Below are 26,193 nucleotides of genomic sequence, written 5' to 3'. Positions count from 1 at the left end.
GGAGGGGGGGGGGGGGTAAGGTCAAAGAGTTCTATTCCTACCTTGATTTTCTATCAGATTATAATTTCTTCAGGAAAAGAGACAATGAGTGCGTTTCTGGAATCAATCCTGCATGAAATTAAGAGCCGTTTCAAAAATCCATTAGTTCAACATTATGCTGGTTTTGTTATTATTCTAACTTGACCATGGAAGTTAACATTAGATGTCTAGATTTCAGCTCTTTGAGACCTCTTTTCCGCGTTGCTTAGTCTCTGTCCCTAATAATTCCACACTCCAATTAAGGGAGGGGTGATCATAAAATTTTGTGCCTACATTATTATTCTCATTTTTTCCCAAGCTCTCCATGCTACTGTTAATTATACGGAGTCCCATCTTCTTCCTCAGAAACCTCCTTCGCAGAGCACCTCCAACCTTCTCTGGAGTGCTAGCCTTCTAGGCTGCTCTAAGCCAGTCACCCAAGTTCTTCTATTCTTTCATTGCTTCTTGCGTAGAAATTGTTTCATTCTTTCTCTTACTCAACACCATTATTTTGAAAATGTGCATCCTCGGATTTCTGAAGAAAGAACATTTGGCATAATAATTTTCTTGATTTTACAGTGGCTACACTTTGCCACTACACTTGGATGGTTCTCTGGCTATGTTTAGGATTCTCCGTGGGAAATGATGTGTCTTCATTCTCTGGAGGCATCATTCCTCTATTTTCTATCACCATAACAGAAATGAAAAATCTTACACCAGTCTGATTGTCATTCCTTTGTAGCTTAACTGCTTTTCCCTCCCTAAAATTTTCTTTTCTTTGTTTTTTTTCTTTTAAGATTTTATATATCTGACAGAGAGAGAGGAGAAAGAGAGCACAAGCAGAGGGAGTTGCAGGCAGAGGGAGAGGGAGAAGCAGGCCCCCTGCAGAACAGGGAGCCTGACTCAGGGCTCGATCTGAGAACCCTTGGCTCAAGACCTGAATTGAAGGCAGAAGCTTAACCGACTGAGCTGCCCAGGTGCCCCCCCTCCCTGAAATTTTCCAAATATCTTATTTTTATCCTTGATGTTCCAAAATTTCATATTGATAAGTCTCGGTATGGGTCTTTTGCAGTTTATCATGTTCAATAGTACACAGGCCTTATGATATATTTCTTTTCACTCTGATAAATGCCTTTGCATTGTTTCCTTCATAGTTTCCTTTCTCCGTTTTCTTTATTCTCCTTTTATTTTGCCCTTACTATTCAGATATTAGATCCTGGATCGAGATTTTGTGTCTTTTATATTTTCTTTTATTTTTGTACTACGTTCTGGTTGACTTCCCACATGTTATCTTCCATTTCTTTTTTCTTTTTCAATTTCAGCAAGCAAATTTTTAAATTACCAATAGCTCATCTTGTTCTCCAAAAGTTCTTTTTCATAATACCTTGTTCTTTTTTCGTGGACATAAAATCTTCTTAAATCTCTCTAATTCTACTAATTACAGTACCTGTATGTTAGTGTCAACCATGAAAACATTCACGGAAAATTTAAGCAAACAGGCACTTTGGACACTTCAAATTGTAATTTGGGAGACACAGGTTCAGGTAGAAACCTGACTCACGTTTTCAGGAAGACAAAGAGGGGGCAGAGTTTTAAAGACAAAAGGTCGTGAGTACAGTTCTCATTTAGGTCCTCTAAGCAAAACGGAGATTGAAACTAAGTTAATTGGGCTTGGTTGGGTTAATATGCAAATGAGGGATTGAAACTTGTCAAATCCCATTGGGAGAGTGAAGAATTCTAGCCATTCAGTTTCATGGTAAGATGGGAGTTACATCCAGGCTGAGGGCTTGCAGCTGCCTAAAAGTTCATAGTTTCTTCTATGTGCATAAATTCCTCCTCCTTTATGGCCTCCAGACCCTATTTTAAAAGAGAATGTTGGGGCCCCAGGTGGTTCAGTCTCTTAATCAAAGGACTCTTGGTTTAGGCTCAGGTCATGATCTTAGGGTCATGGGATCAAGCCCCACACTGGGTCAGTATTTGGCAAGGAGTCTGCATCTCTCCCTCAACTTCTCCCTCTGCCCCCCTCCCTGGTTCACACCCTCCTTCCCCCTCTCTCTCTCTCTAAAATAAATTTAAAAATCTTTAAGAAAGAGAGATTCTCTTAGCTAAGCTTGATTGTTCCATTTTGAAATCTCCTTTTATATTAGTTTGTTGTTTTAAGTTCCTTTCCATAGCTTGAATTTTCTTTTTCTACTGAGACCCATTTTTTTTCAAGCTTTTTAGCTACACCTTTCTCTTTTATACTGCACAATTTCCTTGAGGGTTAGATGAACCTTAGTTGACTATATATTTAAAAATTAAAAATTATGAAGAGTACTGGAAGAACTTGATGATAGGACAGACCACTGGTAAGGGACTACTTCTAACACTGCAGGGATCCCAACTGCCAGAATGAAAAGGACATAGGCAAACTTCAATTATTGTAGGCAATTCTTATGAGGAAGGGGTTTCGTGTGGTTGTCTCTTCTCTACACAAATCTTTAAAAAACAACATAGACTGAGTACAAGCATCCAGAAAGATAGAGGACAGAGGGAGAATAGTGTCTAGGAGGCCAAGTGAAGGATGAATTTCAAAAAGAAAGAAATGGTCACCCCTGCTGCTGATAAACCAAGTATGTTGTTACATGACCCTGTCTCATGGCCAGTACTGATTGTTCTTTGGGTGGGTCATTTGACCAAAACTGGGCCAATGAATAATTCCTTTTCCTCCTTTTGATTTTTTTTCTTTGTTTATAATTTGTTTTAGATTAAAGAAAAAAGAGTTAGTGCGATATTTCTCTACTGGCTTTGGCCATAAGAAGCAATATTTAGATGCTGTCATTGTTCATGTTTCAACTGTGTGACTAAAGCTGGTCTTCAGTAAGAGAGAAGCATGGAGCCAAAGAACAAGGACATATGGAGACAAGTGGCACAGAGCATCCAGGCATTATTTGAGATCTTCATTAGATTTTCCCTTCTCACCATGCTGCTATTTTTCACCTCTGGGTTCTGTGAGTACCCAAGCTAGCCCATAATACAAGTTTTCCTTTGCATAATCAAGCGTGGGCTGTATTTGTGTCATTTGCAATCAAAAGAATCCTGATCAAAACAACAGTATGTCACCCATCACTTGTCTTAACTTTAGAATTCTTAATACAGTAGAATATATTTTTAAAAAATGCCTAAGTGAAGAAGGAAAGAAGCTTGAAAATGGCAAAGGAAATATATATGACTTTTTCCTAAATGTGGAACATGAGATGTAAAAGCAATTTTTCAGAAAGGTACCACCCCTTCCGAGATAATGGAAACATTATAAGTTATAGGTGAGTACATGTTGAGGTTCCATATTTGGTATGATTCTAAGCTAATAAAAACCTCATTCCTTCAGCTTCCAATATTATATAGGACATGATGTGTGCTTAAAATGGACAGACTTTGCTAGGAAAAAAATCTGAGGTCTATTCATTAAGTCCTAAGAATCTCATAAATAATAGTTCTCCATGTTGACCACTTGTGTTTTTTTTTTTTAATGTGATTCACTGCCTTTTTCAAAAAACTGTGTTTGTCAGATACCTACAAGAGCAGAGGAAAGGCATTCTTTAGTTGCTGTGGCAACGGCAGAATGAGTAAAGCAACATGAAAGTTAAATACTTAAGCTTCATCAGGAGCCAAAAGAGTAGAGGAGGAGGGGTGTTTCATTTATATTCTGATGCACATACCAACTAACTGGTGATTTCTGCTAACATTTTGTCTCCTTCAGGATCCCTGTTTATGGACCTCATCAGTTACTAGAGAAAAAACCCAAGAGGAAACCCTACAGCTTCATTGTTTACTAGCTAGAACCAGATTAAATCTATGTTTATGTCTCTCTCTCTCTCTTTTGCTCTCATTGACCTATCCTTTTTATTTCTTTCCATATTCGTACAGGAAAAGACACAGTACCTATATATTAATACCCCCTCTGTGCCTGCGTTTCCTCTGATGTAAACTAGAGATAAAGTAATACCTCCTTCATAGGGTTGTTATAGAGATTACTTTGTTGATAGATGTAAAGCACTTAGAATGGTGTCTGTGACATAGTAATTGCTGTGTATTAACTGTTTTATCAGTAGCAAATCAGACCATAACCATTCACAATGTCAAAGAATATAAGTAAAGAATATGAGGAGAGAGGGAGGGCTGGCAGCAAGTAGCCTGACCCTGAGAAGACACTGTTGACTACTGGAAGCTTCTAGGGGTTACTGTGCATTCATCCAACAAATATATGTGAAACACATGTCGTACCAACAATACTATGCTGTGCCGGAGAGGAAGCATGAAGATGAATGTGACATGGTTCAAATATCCTTCAGGAACAGAACAAGAAAAAAGTTGAAAACATAAAAGACAATGGGGTATAATAATGACATATAAGAGAAGGCAGGAATACATAGCATGAAGAACACAGATAGGAAAGGTGGCCTTGAACAGAAGAATAGACATTTAATCACTAGCACCCAGACACAAGGCATTAAGGATGAGAATAGGCTTTGCCAAAATTGTAGGTTGGCTGGACAAGGCAAAAAAAAAAATGGAAATGAGTTCCCACCTGATGGGCTCAATTTTCCCAATTATGCTTGCCGGATGAGTAAGTTATCTGCAGGGGGACAAGTGGAAGAGTGTCTTGTGGAGATTTGAAGACAAAGGTAAAAGTTTGAAATAGACATTGAGGATAGTGGAAGGAAAGCTGAAGCGGGAGACATAAAAATGCTGAGAAGCCCTGGGGATCCAGGTGATGTGGAGGTTTTGATTATACAGCGACACCCCTCAACAGGCTTACATCGTGTTCCCAGCAGTTTTCCACTGATGGAAAGATAAAGTGGGTAATCACACTGATCCAGGGTTGGGAATTTGCCAGGTACCAGGAAAAACTAAAATAACACAGAGAATTTGCCATATGCCAAACATTAAGGTTTCCCCCTTAATCTTGTCTCTAAACATGTACCCCCTTCTAGGTAAGAGGCTCCTTGACCTGTGACCCATAGTGCCTCCTGTAAATACGTGGCTTTCTCAGACCAGTGGAATGTGAGACATAGTAGTGCGCCAGCTCTGAGCAGAAGCTTCAAAGGAAGTCCTGATTCAGCTAGAGCGCTTGTTCATTTCCCATCTCAACACAGTATTGGTTCCTTCAGTCTGAGTCCCAGGATGAAAAGACACATGGAGCAGATCCGTGGCAGCTGACCCACAGCTGCTAATGCGTAGCCTGCACAAAAAAATGTTTTTAAGAAGCCGCTGAGATTTGAGAGGGGAGAGGTCGTTTATTACCCAACTATTACATGTAGATACTAGCCATCCCTATTTTACATACTGCCTCCCGACCAAACTGAAAGATGGGGGTACTTTTTGACAACATGCCAATAAACACTTTGGGCACTTATGTAACATGATAGGAGGTATAACTAAGATCAATCCGGCTTAGTGCCTTGGAGAAGAGAGCCTGACATCACTTAGAAGACTGTCTCAATTCACTGAACAACAGGTGTGGGGGGATGGGGGGGGGAGAGGAGTCCTGGACTCTGGCACTAGCAGAACAATGGAGAGAAGAAAAGAAATTAAAATGACTATAAGAACAGTTTTGATATTTCAGAACAAATAATATAATCAATTTAAAATATTCTTAGAGTAAAAATTGTATCAAGAGGATATTTAAAAAAATATTATTAGATCTCTTGCCCAGTTAAAGTTAATGTTGTGGCATTACATCTCGGTTGTGGAATTTATTATACCTTTAGAGTTATTTTGCAATCATTTCTCTGCTGATGTTTACACCAACTCATTAATTCTTACTCTTCAAGGAGAACTGCAGGCCTGTAGAAGCTGGGAGCAAAACTAGGTTAGATGATGAAGAGAGGACCCCATGTTTTCTCCTAAACTCAAAGTAATCCAGTAAAAAATTGATTTCATACCATAGAATCGGAGCCCTTTCTAGCGTGGGGGGGGGGGGTCCAAACTGTGTGTTTAGGGAAAACTTGGCCTTTTAGCGGGAAACCAGACTGAAAGGCGATGCTGGGAGGATGTGGGACTCAAGGAGAGACTGAAGACTGAAAGCAGGTGTGAAGGGAAGCACAGCAACTTCTTACTGTCTGGGGCTCAAGGCTCAGTATTTTATAGGAAATGCTACAAATACCCAGATGCAGCTGGCTTCAAGCATAAGTGCTAAGTAATTCCAATATTAAATAAATAACTGATTACAACCTAAGGATTCTCTTCATACTGTTCTGTTGCCTGGAACTCCTCCCCAGATATTCATGTGGCTCCATGTCACTTCACAATACGACCTTCCCCATGCCACCTCTTGCACTCGTCTCCTAACCTCCCCTCCTCTGAGGTAGCTTTCTTTTCTCAGAGCTCTCAGAACCTGACACACTATCTTTGTACTTGTCATTTATCATTTGCTCCCCGAGAACGTCAGCTTCGCGAGGGCAGGAACTTGGTTTTATTCACTGCTGTATTCCCAACATCTAGAACAGCGTTGGGCATTTATTGGGCACTTAACAAATATTTGTTGAATGAATGAATAAAAATATCCATAAACCGAAACCTATAAACTTTGAGAATCATTCTGGAGAAAAATACCTTATTCTATGTTAAAGACAAACACAGAAAGAAAACAAAACAAAACAAAAAATGTAACTCTTATGTGAAAGTCACTATGGGAGATATAAGGAATCTAAAATGTATTAATATTAGCTTTTAAAAAATTCAGACTCTGGTGATAAGTCATAATTTGGGGTCTACTTTTGAGTTTACCTTTTTTTTTTTCAGGTAAACTTTTCTGCTTAGTTTTTGTATGCGTGTATTTTGTTTTTGCCAATTCAGTTGGACCAAGACCAATCTTTCTCATGTTCTTCATCTTGCCTTGAACCCTTATTCTGTAGAAGGGTTGTTTGAAAACATGAAGGTTAAAGCAAAATGCTCTTTTCTTTTCTGTGTTATCATCCCTGTTAGTAGAATTATAAGAATTTTCTGAATTCTGAAAAGAATTGTTTTTATTTTGAAATAAGTACTATTTCTACAGCTAGTAATTTTGGCTGAAAATAAAAAAGATATGCTTCTGTTTTTAGGGTGAGTCTGTGCTATAATTAAGCTGTTCCACAGAATCAGTGAATTCTAATAGCAAAGACTTAGTAAATTCTTTTCCTCATGCATGAATTTGGCACTGACAAGGAATTGGGTATTAAACGTGTAAAATAAAGTTCTTCACTAAATCCACCACCTCTTCTCTCAAAACTGCTTCTTCCCCGCATCAATCCACATCCAACCCACTGACCGGCTGAGGCCGTTTCAGAGGCCTTCTCATCACTAAACGCACGTGAACTCCATCAGGTGCCTCACCTGTCGATGGGTCCTCTTCTTCATCTCCCTCATCTGTCCCTCTCTCTCCATCCCTACTTCCAAGATGTTAATTCACTTACCAACCATTTCTCCCCTGGGTTTCTGCCACAGCCTCTAGCCTGGTATTAGCTTCTGGGTTTGTTCTCCGTAGATCGAATCCCTTTTTGACACCAGAGCCAGGTGATCTTTCTAAAACCCAAACCTCATGATATACCATTTACTTGCTGCAAATTCTTTGATGGTTTTTCATATCTTTGATGATACAGTTCACACTGTGTGGTTGTATATGGAAGATCTTTGTGATTCCTATTGACATTTCCAACTCTACAGTCAACAAGTATGATGGCCCATACATTCTCACTTTTAAGTCTACTCATAAGAAATGACTGGTGTGTTCTGATTACAGAACACATGTCCTGTTGTTTATTTTTACTTGCCTCACTTCCTTTAGGGGGATTATTTACATGTTCCTGTCTTTCGTCCCATGGCATCATGTAATACCAGTCATTGTACTTACGGCAGGAACGGGTAAAGCCTCCGTGTGCTTAGAAACCACAGGTTGTCCTAGGTCAGTGGCCAACAATGCTAAATTTGCTGAGAGAGAGAGACAAACTGAGGGGAAGAGGGAAATGCTTGGGACAACAGAAAAAAGGGTGAGAAAACAGCTTTTATAGATTCTTTAGGGGAAAGGAGATAGAAGATACATTCAAGACGCTGTCAGATAAGAAAAATATCAGAGATATTTAAAGATGATTTACAAAGAGCTTGTTGTATGGAAATGATGAAATCACAGTCATCTCACAAAAATCCTTCACCAATAATATTATCTTAAGCTTTAGATGGTGTTTTTAAACATTTTATCTGATGTGTTATGTGTGTGTGTATATGGGGATATGTGTGCTCTGAGGAAGAGCTAGGACCATCTGATTCTGACTGCCTAAGACTCAGCCCCCTTATGGAGGATCTCTAACAAGCAAGGTCCAAGGGGTGGGATAAGCATGTTCTGAGGTGAGCCCCCCAGTTTGCTTCTAGTGAGGAAGGTCAGATCCTAAAAAGAACCTGGAATCTGGCCGTCAGCCCTGGTGCCTCACAGGCTCTAGGGTAGAAGGCTAGTCTGGCGTCAAGGGGAAGCCAGAGCAGATCAAAGGCCACCCGCATGAAACATCCCCTGTGGTCACTGGTCTAATTAGCTGCCTCGCTGCATGTATCATAAGTAACTTCAACTCAGAGCCAGTGTTACAGTCACTTGATATCCAAGACTCCAGGACAAATAAATATTTGTTAAATGAATAAAGTATTTAACCTGGCCTGGGACCTGTCGTTAGTAATATCAGGCCTAGGTTATGAAGAATGGAGTTTCTATAATGTTTAAGATTATAAAAGCGTTACCTAAGAAACGACAAGTATAATATGACCCTCACTGGGGCCCCTTTCACAGGCTCAAAGTTTAGAAAATGTAACTATTTTGTGTTAATATAAATATCAAGACAGAATAAATATGGGTTTCTTTAAATTTCATGAGGAACCAATGTCAGGGGTCCTAACGTGAAAGGCCTTTGTTACTGCCTCCATTAAAACTCTGAAATGATTGTCAGGTGTTCTTTATTCATGCAATACCCTGAAGAGGGGAGGAGAGACATGGTGAACCCTGAAAAAGAAGAGAAGAAATTGTATGACGCTCCTGTCAGTTACCTACTTCAGACACAGAAACAAAGGACCTCTTTGAAATCACTTTGACATCGAGAACCAAGGTTTAGTTTCAGAGCTGAGACTGAACATTAAGCTCTTGGCTTCCATTTTCTGGTTCAGTCAATCCAAGATTCAAGTTTATCTGCAATTGATTATCACAGTTAACCTAAGTATTACATCACACTGTAAGTTCTATGAAAGAACATTCTTAAACTGTATTCACTTTCTACTCTCTCTCTCTCTTTTTTTTTGATGACATTTAACTTATCTATCCCACTCTAAAGACTTCTTAAAAATCTGGAGAAATTTTGTGGCTAATTCTTACATTAAAAAGTGAATATAGTGTTTTCAAAACTTCCATTACAGTCTATCTTCATGATTTTTGGCATATCAGCATACATGTGGTATTTGCTTACAGTTTTCCATAAGTGAAATTACCTTTACTATATTTATTTTAAAAAATTATTGCTATATAAGTAAAAAATCACTCTTATTATAATATAATAGACAATAAATATAATAATAAATGAGACTGAAATAAAATGTTATCAAATAGGAATTAAACTTAAAGTATAAAATAAAATGCATGTAATACTGAATCTTATTAATTTTAAAGCAGAATTGAAAATGTGTTTCTCAATAATAAGAATAAAACAATGTAAGATTAGTCAGTAATGGAAGGATAATAGCTCGATATCATTCAGTTTTAGATGAAAATAAGGTTTGATATCAATGGAACAATTCCATCTTTGGTTTTCTTGTTACTTATCACGGAGAATTTCATCTCACATGTGTGCATTCTAAAATGGTAGAAGGTATTTCACTGAGTTTTTTGGTAGGATTGGACACTGAGAAATCATTCCTAACCAAAATGGTGCAACTGTCATTCAACAAACTGAAACGGTACCTTGAAAGTATCTTATGAATGTGTCAAGTTTGGTTTAAAAAAGAAATGATGAAAACAAAATGCTTCTTAGCCACTTACAGGTGTAGTCTTGTAAGGGAGAATGACTAGAAAGTTTGTTTATCATGTGTTTTTTAGTACTTCCTCAGACTCAGTAAGTGCTTTGAAAAATCTCCCCGGGTTTTTCAAGGAGAGAGCGCTCCCTTATGCATGCGCATGCGTAATTGAATGGAATTTGTTCTGGGTGTGCCCTCTGGAATCCAGAGAAAGCCCTCTGAGCAGAGGATTCCTATCACTCACAATCTACCTTCTGTGTTGTAATTCATCCCAAACTTAACCAATGGGTTAAAATTCTCTTCTTCAGCTCCATGAATTATCAAGTTTGGCAAAACAACATATTTTAATGGATGCTCTTGTGTTCAGCTTGTACTTGAAAGAAAAATATTACATAGAAGGTTGAGTTCACAAATATATGGATCCATCAGTCTATGATGATTTTATCGCATAAAAGTTTAGATTTGGTGAGAATTGTAAGGCTATCAGAATCTATGTTATTTTATGAAATCCCCAAATCATCTTTCGAATATTTATGTGTCCAACTGATATTATTTGTAAATGTAGGTCAAGCGGTTTTAAACAGTTGCTTTTGAAGGGTATGCTAGTGTGTAATAATCTGCAGTCTCCCTGTCCCACCAACACAAACCATCAACAACAACAACAACAACAACAACAACAAAAAACCTATAACAGGACAGAGACTATATTTCCAGTTCTTGTGGGATTTATGACCTGAGTTAGTGGTTCTTGCCTTAATTTGTATAGTACTCTGTAAATAAGGCTGCTATGGATTTTGCCATTCTATCCTCTCCATATAGTTCATTACTAATCAAGAGTCTTGACTATCTGTCCTTTTACTTTGCTAAGAAAAATTCTATAGGTGTTCCTATGTGTGTTTCAAAGTGCACTTGAATTTGGATGGATTTATAATAGAATTTGAGAATGTCCCCAAACGTAACGGAATATATTTACTCTGTTACCAGTTAATAAGCATTCACATTTCAAATAATTTTCAGCATATTTGTCAGAATTTCTACTTTCCAATTGATGTTTTACAATAATCAGTAAGATTCAGGCCAGTTCATTCATTTTGTCCTCACGTTTATCTGAGGGCATTGGCCTATATCATCACATTTGCCACTAGTTCTAACATTCACATTACAAATGTCACCTTTTCCAAACTTAAAAATGTCTTCTCTGTAATGGATAATAAAACACCTATCATTGAACTCTAATTTAAAATTATGTATATTAATAAGTTCTTCCCAATACCTAGTAATTTTCAACATGTAGAAATATGGTGTTAATGAGCTACAGAGAGGTAAACTTGGGTGTGTCTGGCTATGGCCGCACAAGAAGGCACAGAGAGCCATTCTGCATGCAGAGATCGGAGAACAGCCTAGCTTTACAGAGAAAGTGACTCAGTGACAGATTATGAGACGATAAGTGCCTTGAATGCAGAAAACTCTGTAGTTTCCAGTTTTCATCTTGCCTGAGACTTGATAGCACTTTCTCCCTTGGGATCTAAGAGATAGCTTCATATCCTAACAATAAATTACCCAGTCTTACTTAAAATAGCTCGAGCAGATTACTCTCACTGTAATAAATGAACCTCTTCTAAAGTAATTGTTGGCTGACCTTTGTGTTTGGTTAGATTAACTGAATGGCCATAAACTCCCAATCCAAAATTAAATCTGTTTTTGTATACTCAGGGTATGAAGGCTTTTAGGAATTCTTGTTATGAAATTACCCTATTTTCAATAATGAAATATTTTGATACAGGCAGTAGCACTACCCACCCCTACCCGCCCCCCCCAAAAAAAAAAACTAATGGAAAGTAAAATGTATTTTTCAATGTTGTATTAGATTCGAGGCTGGGTCGGAATTGGGAAAACAGACATATAAAATGAATATGGTCAACATTTGGGTTCCTAAAGTTTCTATGGAAATGTGGCCTAGAGGAATCTCAAGAATCCTCTGATAATTTTGAAATATTGATGTAGATTTATTGCATAAGAAATACTAAATTCAGAAGAAAATTAAAAGCCAAAGACATCAATTCTTATAATCAAGGCAAGATTTCACTATAAATTCCTGAAAGCCCTGGCAGACTTTACAACTGCCTGTGGCCACGCGTCCCTCCGACTGTCCAAGAAACGGAGGTAGATGTGCGCCATATGTGCCGCTCATTACAAAATCAGGCCTGCAAGTCTGTTTTGAAAGCATATCATTAACCACTGGATACATTTTTTTTTAAATCACAGCAAATGTCTTAATACAAAGAAGGAATTCTAAAATAATGGAATATACAATGTGTTGGCTTAATTTCAACAAAACTAAAGAAAATATAACCAGCAAAAAGCCTAATCATATTAATATTTAAGTGCAGAAATCAATGTCCACATCCATTCTCAGAGCTAATAATGATGTTATATAAAACCTCTACATTAAATAAAGTGTTCTCAAATAACCTACACATGTTAGACTCAAATAAACGTTACTTTATTTTCTTTCCCCCAACTTTTGGATGAAAGATTAACAAAGCCCTTTAGAGGATAGAGATTAGAATTTAAATTTTCCCTGTATGAAATAGATACTTGAATGGTGAAAGAACTGGCAAAAATTAAAAAATGAAGCGCCAAATCTATAAACATGGCTTTGTAATTAAATTCCTTTCTTAAAATAATCAGATTGTTTTACTCTTATGCTCTCATATTCAGACTTAACTGATTTTCATCTTTATGGAAACCAAACTGAACTCTAGAACTTCAGCTTAGGACTATGCATTTGCATATTTACTTCTAATAGTACTAATTCCTTGTCCTTAGTAATCATCTTTAATGATAGTTGGAAGAATCTCTCCAAAATATAGCCTTAGGTATTACTTAAGGAAATTATGTTAACTCACAGTTCTGATTTTAATTTAATTATTTTTTATCTATAATCACAGTACTCATTTGAAGTTAAATTAATTCCAAGTATGTGACTTTGAGAAAGCCTCGGACTGCATATAGGGAGAAAAGATTTCCTTAATTTAATATTGAAGAGCTCAGTCTCTGACATTTATGTTTTGAAAGCAGTAAACCTTTCCTTCCCTGGGATTTCAAGTGCAGAGATATATGACATAGTACTCCCTCAGGTCAGGCACCTGTTTTGTAATATAAAACTAATCATGGATAGAAGAGTACAAGGCCAGGAAATAGAGTAAACTCTAATGGCCCCAAATATATATGTAAAGCAATACCAAGGATTTGGAGACAATCCCTATATGTTTGCAGGAAAGGCTTACCTAACCACTCTACCACCTAAGAAGAATAGCTAAGTCATTCTGAGCAGACCCATCCAAAGGATGTCCTGTCTCCTGGTTTACAGTATCAACCTGGACATGGGAGGAAATGGAATAGGGCTGATGAATTGGCTGAATGAAATTTCATCAAGTTCAGCTCAGTTACAACTCAGAAATTCTGAACACGGACACCACTCCCAAGCCAGCCCCTCTTTGGTCTGTTCTGGCCCTCATTCAGTGGACCTGTTTCTGCTCAGAAAGCGTGGATGTGGAGATCCTAGGAGCCTTATACATCAGAGCCTGCTACAACCACATCAGATTTCACAAAACTTCTTGGATGCACGATCCTGTATCGGTATATGTTATCCCAGAGCAGACCCTATGCTAGTCTCAGGCCTCTGAAAGTGCCCTGCACACTAAAATAGTAACTAACATCATCTCCAATAATCTCATGTATCTTAACAATTTGTTTATGAAATAGGTAGCAAATATAATATTCTGTTCATATTTACAAATATACTCAGGACACAAATGAAGACACTTGCCTGTTCTTGTCACCTAAATTATAGTCACACAGGTTCGAGCATCCTTTGTCACACTCATGATGGCTTCCAAAAGGAAGCTGTCATTTTTTTCTGATTCAAAATACATTATTTCTGGTCTTCACACGTAGTTGAAACCATATCTCACATTGGTTGTATGTGTCCCCACAAAGGGAGATCCATTTTTATAAAATGCAATTTCAACAGTGACCCCAATTATACCCTCCCCTGACTCCCTACAAGGTACAATCAGTCTCTGAGTTGCCCAGGGTACTTGCCTTATTTTAAAAATTGAACAAAACAAAACTAGTTCTGTATTATACAATTTAATATACTTTTATGAAAAACCCACTTTATTGAAATCAGCATTTATCTAAACTACTATGTTCATTTTCAATTATTCTTTTTTTTTCCTTATGAAAAATGAAATCATAATTTAGGGCTCATCGTGGTGCTTCTTCCAGGAACTCAAGTATGAAGTATTAAGATGCAGGAGCCCAAAGGGTTTTATTCTCTCAAGCAAGGTGTGTATTAGAGTCAAACAATTTTTGCTATAGTTTACTATTAAGTATTGTCTTTCGGAGTCAAGTCCATATCCTGGGTGATTTCATGCCACTCATCAAAGAATGGGAATAATGCTCATACAGAATGCTAATGACAGTCATAACAAAGTAGCTCTACTCAGTTACTGAGTGCCAATTTTGTGATGAATGTGTAAAAAAATGAATTTTTAATTATTTGAAGCTGATTCTATTGTATGATTTATTTGGCTGAACATTGAGAATATTTCCTTGGTAGTTCAAGTTGTTAGAATTCCACACTAAGACCATTTTATTTTAACTTGACTTCTTTGGAGATACAGATTTGTAGAAGTTAATTACGCTAGTAGAAAGGCAACCTGAGTTGAGATATATTAGTTCTCAAATTTGACCATTTGTCAGAAGCACCTAGAGGGCCTGTCAAAACAAATATTGCTGAATCAAGAGTTTTTTCAATAGGTCTGAAGTGGAGCCTGAAAGTTCTCAGGGACCACACCTTGAGAATCATTGGGATAGATGGCACATATCGTTAAGCTTCTAAGAAAAACCCAAGAGAAAATAGTGAAATATTTTTTTAGAATAGAATTTAGGTAACTTACCTAAATTTTAGGGTTGTCAGATAAAATACAAGATGCCCAGTTAAATTTGAATTTCAGATAAATAACAAATAAAATTTTAAATATCTTGCATGGGACATACTCATACAAAGAAATAGCCATTGTCTATCTGGCATTCAAATTTAACTGGATGACCTGTATTTTTTTCTCCTAAATCTGGCAACCCTAAACTGTACAGGAGTATTAGCAATTCGTTTCTTGTTTGTGAAGACATACACCACAAAACTATTAAGATCTCATGATGTTTTTCTCCATAGCTTTGGTGTATACCGTAATCGTGCTCCTATTTTTCCATAGGATACAACAACAGAGCCTTTGAAGCCTCAGAGAAGTGTAAGGCTCCTTTAGTTTCTACTCTAGGGTAGGTCTTGGGCAAAAGGACTTAACACTTTTTGAGTGAAAGGTATTTATATACTCATTGGAAAATGCTCAAGGGCACATATTTATTCCTCAAAACTGTATAGAATGTAGAAGAAACAGAAATCTATAGAGTTGGGGAATTCCACTCACCAAAAATGTTCCACAAATTTTGTATCACACACACAAACACAGAAGACTCCATTTTTCCATGGCTCTATGCATCAGGAGCATGGGGCCACATGGTCTCTCCAAGTCCCCTATGGTACCTGGCAGAGCTGGACAACTGGAGAAAGCGGGAGAAGAGGGAAACCAAAGAAGGAATAAATGAAAGAGGGTGCATAAATGAGATAAAGTACAAGAGATTTTCCTTTGTGGTTTCGGTAAATATGAAACTTTGGAGAAATGTAATAACATCTAGAAAAAAACCTAGGGAACTTTCTGTAGGACACATCATGTAAAACCACAGCCAGCTCCTTTGAAGGAAACCGGTTGCAATGCTGAGCATTGTACATTCCATTTGTCATCTTTTTCTTCTTTATATCTGATTTCAGACAGAGTCTGTCCTAGATTTATTTAAGGTAGGATTGAGTGTATATATGTGCTATAGTGGGTAGGAGATAGCAATTATCAAGGATCTTGCATCTAAATTTTCTCACTGTGCTGCATCTTAAATTAAAATATGTGTCCTTAAACTTGGTTGCACATTGGAAATACCTGGGAAATTTAAGTATATAAAACCTGCATCCTCAAAGATAATAATTCAATTGATCTGGAATGGGACCTGAGAAGCCCGAGTCTAGAATCAATTAATTTAAATTATCAGACTGCTCAAGAGTATGTTTTCAACATGACCATCACACTGGTGGGATAATATAACAAAAACTGGGAGCCAGGTAAGCCCAACTCTAATGATTATTGGAATAACGACAACAATTCAAAAGTATATCACAGAAATGATTCTGAAATTGGGGTTATAACTTGTTGTCAAAATTGTAGGACTAGCTAGAGAACTAAACTTCAGCTGTGGTATGTGAGTTTATCAAATGGAGGAAGGAAATCAATAGAAAATTCCCCATGAATTTGAAAGCTGGAATTTTGTCTGGTTGCTTCCCCATTTTCCATGGTTATCTGGTTGCTGTAAAAATTGGATGGTATGAGGAGATTAATTTCTGACCTGCTCATGTTTGCTAGAGCCTTCTACCCAGCTTTACCAGCTAGAGTGGATCCCCCAGGATTAGTCACAACGCACGGTCCAGAATTAAGGAGGCCTTGTATATTCTGCTATAGGTTAAGCACGACCATAAGCTTGAGCAATGCATGTATAGAATGGTGCCAGAGGCAAGAGAAAAGAACTTGAACTGTGTTATAACGTACCATAGGGAGGGTACAGAGATAAATAGATTTAAAGGCCAAGATAGGTTGTCATTTATGTAAAGGGCCATGCACTGAGAGTGTACGTGGATTCAAAGTTCTGAAGACAGGTATTTCTGTGCAGAGTCATCTTACTGTCCTAAAAGGAGGGCATAGTCAGAAGTTCAGGGATAAAAATTTATATTCTGGTGCAGCGAGTGTGGAAAATAGGCTCCTTCTTCATGTTCAGAGTAGAAGAACTGTATGAGCAGGCTGTTTACTCCAGGTCAGTGGAAAGAGACTCCGAGGCTTAGAAGTTGTGTTCAGGGGCGCCTGGGTGGCACAGCGGTTAAGCGTCTGCCTTCGGCTCAGGGCATGATCCCGGCGTTATGGGATCGAGCCCCACATCAGGCTCCTCTGCTATGAGCCTGCTTCTTCCTCTCCCACTCTCCCTGCTTGTGTTCCCTCTCTCACTGGCTGTCTCTATCTCTGTCGAATAAATAAATAAATAAATCTTTAAAAAAAAAAAAAAAAGAAGTTGTGTTCAACTAGGGTAGGAAAGAAGCTTCCCTTCATAAATTTTTAACAGTTACTGAAAACAACCAAGACCCATAAGTAAATTCTCCAAAGACCTACTGAACCACCTGAGGGAAAAACATTTCTGAAACTTTTATGTGATTATCTGTTCACATTTAGAAAAAATCTTCACAGAAGATATGACTTAATGCATCTGAAGGAGGCCTTGAATAAAATACTACACACGCTAGGACAAAAAAAAAAATTAGAAAGTTCTGTAAAATATGAGAGTTTTTGTCTACAAATAGTATTAAACCTAGTTCAAAGTGGATTAAAAGTAGAGAATTTGTTGGCTCGTGGTACTGGAACTCTAGAGAGAAGACTTTCAAAGTTGGCTTCATTTAATGGCTCTTGTTCAATTTCTTTGTGTTCTCCCAACTGAGCCTTCTTTTATCTGTTGGCTCATCCCCCCGCTGACTTCCTGAGTAGGAAAACTGGTGTAGCATTCCAGGCCTTATATCTACAGAGGATGGCACTCCAAGGAAAAGAAAGCTTCTCTTCTGGTGCCTCTCTCTTAAGAATGAAGAAACTCACAAGAAGCCCTGAGAAAACCTCCTCTTCCTTCTTATTTGGCTGGATTGGGTCACATGCTCACTGATGAATCAATTCTTTCGGGCAGTGGAAATGCCACATGTTGGATTAGTTACTGTGAAAGGAATATGTGATTACCTGTTAACCAGTTAGGTCCATCATCCTATCCCTATCCCCCTGAAGCTTCTGGGCTGCATGGCAAGGATTAGGCTTCTGAACGAACACTGAAACACTGTGATGAAGGGGGAAGGGAAACTGATGACCAAGAGGTAACAGAAATCCACTTCAGAAAGTCTCCCCATCCACAAAATTGCCACCTGATATTTTCCAAGTAAAGAACAGGAAGGAGCCATTTGACATCTCAGCAATACATTTGACCCCATAGATGTTCTGCATCATTTGATAAAAGGGCCTTGTTGACAAGTTTACACTCCATAGATTTCATGTTTCTATGCACTCTAATGTAATCGTTATTGCTCTCCAACTGAGATGCAGTGCTGTCATTTTGCTAGATGCCTTTCTCCTTGATGAATCAGGAATGGAAAGGTTTTGGAAGCTCATTTGATGTTTTCTTCTGAGTATGGTTATTTATTTATAATGCAAAAACCTTTCCCAGGTTATAGCAACACTAACGTTATCTGATAGGTAGTCCCACATGAGAACTGTACTATCTTCAGGATTCAGGCAAAGTTTGGTAACCTCACTGCATATTAATATATGGCAACCTCATTCTGCAGGAAACTCTATAGTAACTCATCTATGTGAAATTAATACCAATTTAAAATATCCCCGTTGTGATTGCAGGGAAACATTTAGAGAAAGTTGCTCTGTCAACTCTGTTCATGAAAGCTACAATGACATAACATTTTAAGATACGCTGGAATGAAATTTATTGATAGTTTATAGTTTGAGAATGCCCACAGTAAAAGCTTGTTTATTTTTTTATAGATATTTTGTATAGGACCAAACATAATGCCCTCGAGGTGAATATTACTATAAGAACTGACTTGTGGCCTCAATTCTTAAGTTTGCTACAGGCATTAACTGGGTAAGTAAATGTTATGTTTATTTATTTTCTTTTTTTTTTAACTGACGACTTTACACAAATCAAGAAGACAGTTCTTTGTTAACACAACTAAATAAAAATACTAACCAATTAATTCCAATCAGTATATTACAAAAGACTATGCAAATAGAACCCAATTAGGAGAATTCAAGTAGCTGGGTTTTTTTTTTTTTTTCTCTTTTTAATCAGTCTTCAATAGCAAGAAGTCATTGCTTACTTTAAATTTTGTTTTCCTCATGCTTGAGTGCTTTAATAAACTTGCCCAGAATATTTATCTTTCTATTCAAGGATCCCTTCAGAAATATATACAACTTCAATGTTTATTCTCTTTGAATATAATTTAGCTTTTACTCCTTGGTACCTTGTCTTGGGCTTTCTAGTTTAGAGACAAGGGCTGCCTAATCAGCCATTTTCTTCCTATATTTTAGCAGCAGAAGGAAATCATCTTTTAAGGCAGTCTGCTGGTAAAAGAAAAGACTCTGATAAATATCTATATCGGCCTCAGGAGCCAGTAGATTTGCATCTCAACCACGTGCGAATGTACGTAATGGGTGGAAGCCAAGAATAGGATGGTTAGAATTACAGAGATTAGTCAGTTTAAGAGCAGGATTTCTTAAAAAGCATATGGTAGAGACATGTGATGGAATAAAAAAGAAATTAAAATAATGATGCATAGCTATGTCTGTTAATCTACAGAATATCCGGGACATATCAAGTAAAATAATAAACTTTAAAGAAGCATATAAAATATGGCTCTGTTCTTATGTAAACTCACACATATTTTTGTACAAATACTTTGTTAATAGCGCGTATCTGGAGGTGATTACAAGTGATTTTTGTTTTCTTCTTTACACTTTTCTGTATTTTCTGAATTTTTAAAAAGGGCAAGTATTAATTTTCATTCCAAAAAAAAAGGTTATAATTCTATTTTCTTTTCTAAATACAATTTAAAACTTTTAAGCAGGAACAGATATAAAGTGATTTAAGCAAATTAATTATGAAATCAATTACAGGCTGTTGATCTCCCCCCTAAATTAATTCCCACTCTCATTAACAGTTGATATTTGCGCCTTTTTGCCTGGTCACAAAGGATAACCACTTTTCCGGGCAACAACTCCATATCATGCAGCAATATGTCTGTAATGCCTTTCTATCCTTGAATTAAAATCATTCTTGGTTAGCCTCAAGCTGCCTTTCAAATGAGAAGACATGTTCTTTACCTAATGTGTGGACTGTTATTTTCCAGAAGGCTGACTTGGCTGATGGGTCTACTGGCTCTGTTTTTTCTTCCCTGCACTCAGTCTCTTTCCTTCAGATATAACACGCTTGCCTCAACATCAGGAGCAAGTGGAGGAAAGAGCTTCAGTTTTCTGTGCCTGTGACTCTTCAACCATGGGTTCTCTGGGGGTTTCCAGCTTTCAATTCTATCCCTTAATTTAATTACTTTCTTCCTTGGAGTTCTAGGTGAATCTATAACATTGCGTAACTGTTTCTAAATTTTAAAATGCTAATTTTTAAGGAGCTGCATTTAAGGACTGGATGAGGAAGGGGAAGACGAGAAAGATGAGAAAATTCATTTGTGTAGAAAGAAAGGTGGTTGAGTTGCCATTGGTTCCGTCCCTGCCCTCAGCACAGGGGCTGCCAGATTCAGCCAACAGTGCGGACCCAGAGAGAAAAAGAGCATCATTGCACATCAGTCCAAAAAGGGAGGGCGAGGCCCCAAGCCTGTCCCTGAAGGTGGGCCAGAAGGTAGGAGCAGCTGAATGGCTTCCTCTCTAACCAAGAAGTGAAGTGGGAAGTAGGTGGAGACAAGAGCTAGGAAATGAGACAGCAGTTTTCTGAGACTCTCCAGAAAGTAGTGTGTTTAATAGTACCCTGTTCTCTAATGTAACCTGAGTATTCTATAAAAATTTTGGCTGGTCTTTGTTTCTGGTTCTTGGGAGGGAGCCTCTAAACCTTTGGTATTTCTTAATTGACAGGGGTATCTTTGTGATTCATGATACCCCCCTGGGACCTCAAGGGTTTATGCTGATGAGGTGACTTGTGGTGGGTCCCCAGTTTTAGGATAGGGATGGCCATGCTGGAAGGACCAACTACATGATTAGAAAGTTGGAACTTTGATGTAGTCCAATCTCTGGGAACTGGAGGGGTGCTGGACATTGAGCTCAATCACATAGCCAATGATTCAGTCACATCTATATCAGGAACCCCAATAAAAAGTCCAGACACCCGAAGCTCCAGAGAACTTCCGGGTTGGTGATAAGTATCGATGTTCCCGGAAAGTGGTGCATCCTGAGGACATAAAGCCTTGGCATTGAGAATCCTCCTGGGGCGAGCTGTGCATCTCTTCTTCTGGCTGGTCCTGATTTGCATCCTTTTTAATAAAATTCGGATGATAAGTATAGTGCTTTCCTGAGTTCTGTGAGTCAGTCTAGCCAATTATCAGCCCAGAGGGGGAGTGGAAACCTCCAAATTCACAGCCAATTGGTCAGAAGTGCAGATGGCCTGGGGACCCCGAAGCTTGTAGCTGGCATCTGAAGTAAAGGGAAATTTGTAGGAGTGATACCCTTAATCTGTGAAATCTGACCTAACTCCTGGTACAGTCAAAATTGTTTTGCACCGAGAACGTTTGTTACTCTTGAGTGGCTTCCAGATTATTTTTTAAGAACTAATGTTTCAGGCTGGGTTCTTGAAACACCGTCTGAAATTATATGTGTCAAATTTCTCAGTATCCGATTTTCACTTGAGCATTTGCAAATTAAACTCGGCCTCCTTCCATGGTAACTAACCTACACCCTTTGCGGGCTAACAAACAATTCATCTTGCTCACTGCGCCCTCCAATGTCCATTCTTCCTCCCATTTATGTTCATATATTTCCAAAGGCAGGGGAGTAGATCCTTCTTCTGTATTAAATTATTATCCAACATCTGCTCAGGTGCTAATGCAGAGAGACAGACGAATAGGGCTATCCTCACTTTCACCCTGATGTATAACCCGTTCATTCTGTCCATCATGTCAGGAAGGAGAGGTAACAACAGGCCATGACTCAGAAACAAGTCTTACCATTAGACTTTCTCACATACCCTTAGGACCTGGGGTTGTAGCAAACATTTCCTTGTGTTGCCCATTGAGTAAGTTCTCAGTTTTAGGGGACTGTTTCAGATAGTCATTCAGAAGTCCCTTCTTTCCCCAGTCTCCCCACCTTTTCTCTTGTCACCACCTCCTCAGCATACTTGATGCCCCTTTCATGCTCCGTGGAGACAGTACAGAAGCAATCCATCAAGTCTTCCATTCCATGGAAGGCGACTTTATGTCCTCCAGTTTCTTCAGAGATAAACACCTACAAGAAAAACACACGTCCCTTGCCACTAGCAAAGCCCTTCAATAGCAGAATGACTTTTAAGTTAACAGAGTCAGTGTCTCTTTCACCAAAAAATATCCTCCAAGGAGTGGAGAGGAAGAAAAGGAAAGAAAGAGGTGAATGAGTAAGAAAACCTGTAGACAGTAGTCAGTAGTCATTGTACTCACTGCTTCTGACCCTGGCCTTATAAAAACTACACTGCACAAGCTAAAATCCCTCTCCAGGATGTAGTAGAATGGTAAACCATGCACTGAACCCTCTTCTTTCTCAGGTTTTAATGACTTGGCTTGGTAACAGAAAGGAGCAAAGAGCTGTACAACCACAGGCAAATTCAGTAACTCTCTGAATCTTAGTTCTCTTGGCTATAACATGGAAATAATGATAGTAACCTTTCAGGATTATTGTAAGGATAAAATGGGATACGCATAAAGCGTATGACCCCTAGTGGGCTTGCGAAAAAAGAGTAGCTCTTATTATTGCTATTATTATTTACTTAAAAAAAAATCTTATTGCTGTAGTTAAAATTTCCAGTATAATGTTGAATGAATAGAAACCGTTTGGTTTCTTATTTTTAAAAAAATTCTAGATATGTATATTTAGAAAAAAAATTCTAGACTTGTGTAGAATATTATTATAATGGGACACCTGGGTGGCTCAGTCAGTTGAGCATCCACCTCTTGATTTCGGTTCCGGTCATGATGTCAGGGTCATGAGATCAAGCCCTGAATCAGGCTCCACACTCCATGGGGAGTCTGCATGAGATTCTCTCCTTCTCCCTCTGCTCCTACCCCCATGTGCTCTCTCTCTCTCTCCCCCTCTAAAATAAATAAATAAATCATCTAAAAAAGAATATTCTTATATACGTTAAATGCCGTTATACAATTATGTCATATTAGAGTTTTATGTACTATATTTACGTCTGTTTAAAAATGAGATTGGTCCATACATTTCTTATCATGTACCATCTCTGACTCTAGTTTCAAATTCTTTGAGTCCTATAAAATGAGACACCGCACCCATTTGTGAAATTTTCTGAAACAATTTGTTGTGACAAGAATTATTATAATTTTTTCTCTGCTAGCTTGGCAAAAGAAATGTGTAAAAACAGTGACAGCTTGGAGATTTTGCAGGGGAAGAGTAAGGTCACTGGGGATAAGATTTTTGATTATCAATTCAACTGATTCACTGGTTATTAGTTTATTAAGTTTCTAAGTTTTCTTGACCAGGTGCTCAGAGGTTATAAATGTAAGTGGTATGCTAATAGTTATAAACAGACTGTTCTTGAATCTGGCAGCACAAGCTTGAAGTCTGTCTTTCCCATTCACTAGCTATTGACGTTGACCAATTTTCTAAGCCTCTCTAATCTCTGATTTCCTCATCCATAAAGGAGGATAATAAATATTGCCTACTCACACAGTCGTTTTAAGCATCAAGTGAAATAATGCATGTACAATGCTCACCACAGTGCTTGGAAGACTGTGGGCATTCAGTTAATGTTGGCTATTATTAGCAGTGGCTGTGGTCTAGAGAAGCGTAGATTTTAGAAAATAAATTCCTTTTGATCAAGAACTCATACATTTTGCGCATACAGCCTTTTAACTGGGTAATTTGGGGAAGGCAGGTGCAGGCTAGACAAGTCAGCTTCTAAGTGGGGAGATTCTGCTTCTGAGCTATTCGCTTTGCATATAAAAAGTAGTTTTTTCCTTCTGATTCTGAACGGTCTTCCTGGCTATGACAGAGACACAGACACCCCTCTATTCATGTACATCCAAATGCAAGTATACCCAAGATGAGACTACATGAGTTCTCATAGGATTTCTCTTTCCTCTGCACTGAGGTCCCTGGTTGTACAAAAATGAGTTTTAAGTGGCTTTAAGTCTACACCCAGTGAGGACAACTGGCTAAGGCAGATTCCACGATTGATGCCAGTGTTCCCTGGATTCACACAGAGCCAGGCCTGGCTCTACTACCTACCACTCAGCCTTGGGAAGGTTACTTAAGTCTTTAAACATCAGTTTTCATTCCTGGAGAATTTGAATACAGGTTGTAATCCCTTATTGTCTAACATATTCTGAAACTGGGACTTTCTCAGATTTTAAAAAGTTAATAGGGCACATGTACCATGTTATCATGGACCATACCAACCAGAGCCTTAAGCAGTTCCCCATAATCACACTAGTATTTCAGAAGAGAAATATAAGATTATTCACAATAAATCAAATAAAGATTACAAATAGTTTGCTGCTAATTTAGTTAAGGTCAGGTCAGATTTTGCTACCAAATGAGTTAGGAGGGGCACCTGGGTGGCGCAGTTGGTTAAGCGTGGGGCTCCTGGTTTCTGTTCAGGTTGTGATCTCAGAGTTGTGAGATCGAGCCCATCAGCAGGCTCTGCGCTCAGTGCAGAGTCTGCTTAAGTCCCTTCTCCCTCTCCCTCTTCCCCTAACCCCCCCCATGCTCACTCACTCACTCTCTCTCTCTCTCAAGTATAAATAAATCTTAAAAAATATGAGTTAGGAAAACAATTTTCAATGTTCAGTGCTTTCTTTGGATTTCAGTGCTGTGAGAAAGAAACTGTGAACCTGGGGTGCCAGTACCTGCCCCCATGGTGTTTTTGTACACGTGGAATAAAATCGTACACAAGAACGTGATCCTAAACCATATTTCCACCTTTGAGAGTAGAGCTCTTTAAACAAAGAGTTATTTTGTTTTCCTTTTTCTTTTTCTTCAGTATGCTCCACGACCAACGTGGAGCCCAATGGAGGGCTTGAATTCACGATCCTGAGATCAAGACCTGAGCTGAGATCAAGAGTCTGGCGCTTAACCAACTGAGCTACTCAGATGTCCCCACACAATGAGTATTTATAACCCCAGAGGCATTCAGTGACATAGAAACAAATATAGCACATCTTCCTATGACCGATTTTCATATAATTATCTTTTTATACTCCTTCTCTCTCTCTTTATATATATAAATATAGATATACATATATCTATAAATATATATCTACATGTGTGTGTATATATATATATATATATATATATATATATATATATAACATATAATCTTTTTCTAGCATTCTACCTTGACCATGCATAAAGGGGAGCCTCAGTGTTCCATCTGCATAGACTGCCATTCTAATCTCCCCTTTCCTGAAGAAGGACTAAAGAGGGAGCTCCCAAGTGAAGTGTGATCCATGAAAATGTTTCTTGTGCTTTCACACCACCATTGGTGGAAATGAAGAAAAAGGCTTTAAACTCTACATGCTTCTAATAAGACCCACCCCTGGCCTGCCTCGCTGGGACACTGAGTCTCACCACTACCTGCTTTGGCACTTTCAGAACTAATCTTACTATGCCCTATATCTCTGTTTACATCATATTCTGAAAGGAAGCCCAGTACTCCCAGGCCATGTCTCAGTCCCAAGACTCCATCTCCCAACCCCCACTCCAACTCCCGAAACTCAACAACTGTGCACTCTGACACTCCTGGTCAATTATCCACAATATTCCCCACATTTTAAACATCTCCTTCATATGTTTTCTAGCTCCAACTGGAATCACAACATTGCTTTTCTTGTAACTTCTCTTGTAACTTCTTGTAAATTTGAAGGCAAATTTCATGCCTACAACCCTTGTATCTCATTGTAGCTTCCAGACCATCTCCATTCTCTCCTTTCTAAAAATCCCCAGTTTTGAATCCCATACTGTCAGACTACTGCACCCATTCATTCTTGTTATGGTCATGCTCAGAGCTACAAGTCACTCTAGCACATTGAGGATAATGGTTCCTGGTTCACTTTTTCTCTCTCATTTAATTCTTGTCATAATTCATGGTGATTTCAAAATTTACATCTGTAATGTCTCTCATATCTCATCTCAGTACCCTGACCATTTTTCCTCCAAAGATCTTGTTCTTCGCTCTGCTAAGCAAACTTCCAACATT

The 26,193-nt window shown here is 38.2% G+C and overlaps 1 pseudogene; it reads left to right on the top strand.

Moving 5' to 3' along the window:
- The window catches only part of LOC121102311, a 76,992-nt pseudogene that overhangs the window by 1,090 nt on the left and 49,709 nt on the right, over nt 1-26,193 (top strand).

Source organism: Ursus maritimus, unplaced genomic scaffold, assembly GCF_017311325.1.
Source record: "Ursus maritimus isolate PB19 unplaced genomic scaffold, ASM1731132v1 scaffold_13, whole genome shotgun sequence".
Lineage (NCBI taxonomy): Eukaryota > Metazoa > Chordata > Mammalia > Carnivora > Ursidae > Ursus > Ursus maritimus.
The sequence above is the reverse complement of the archived record's forward strand: the minus strand, read 5'-3'. Positions and strand labels throughout refer to the sequence as shown.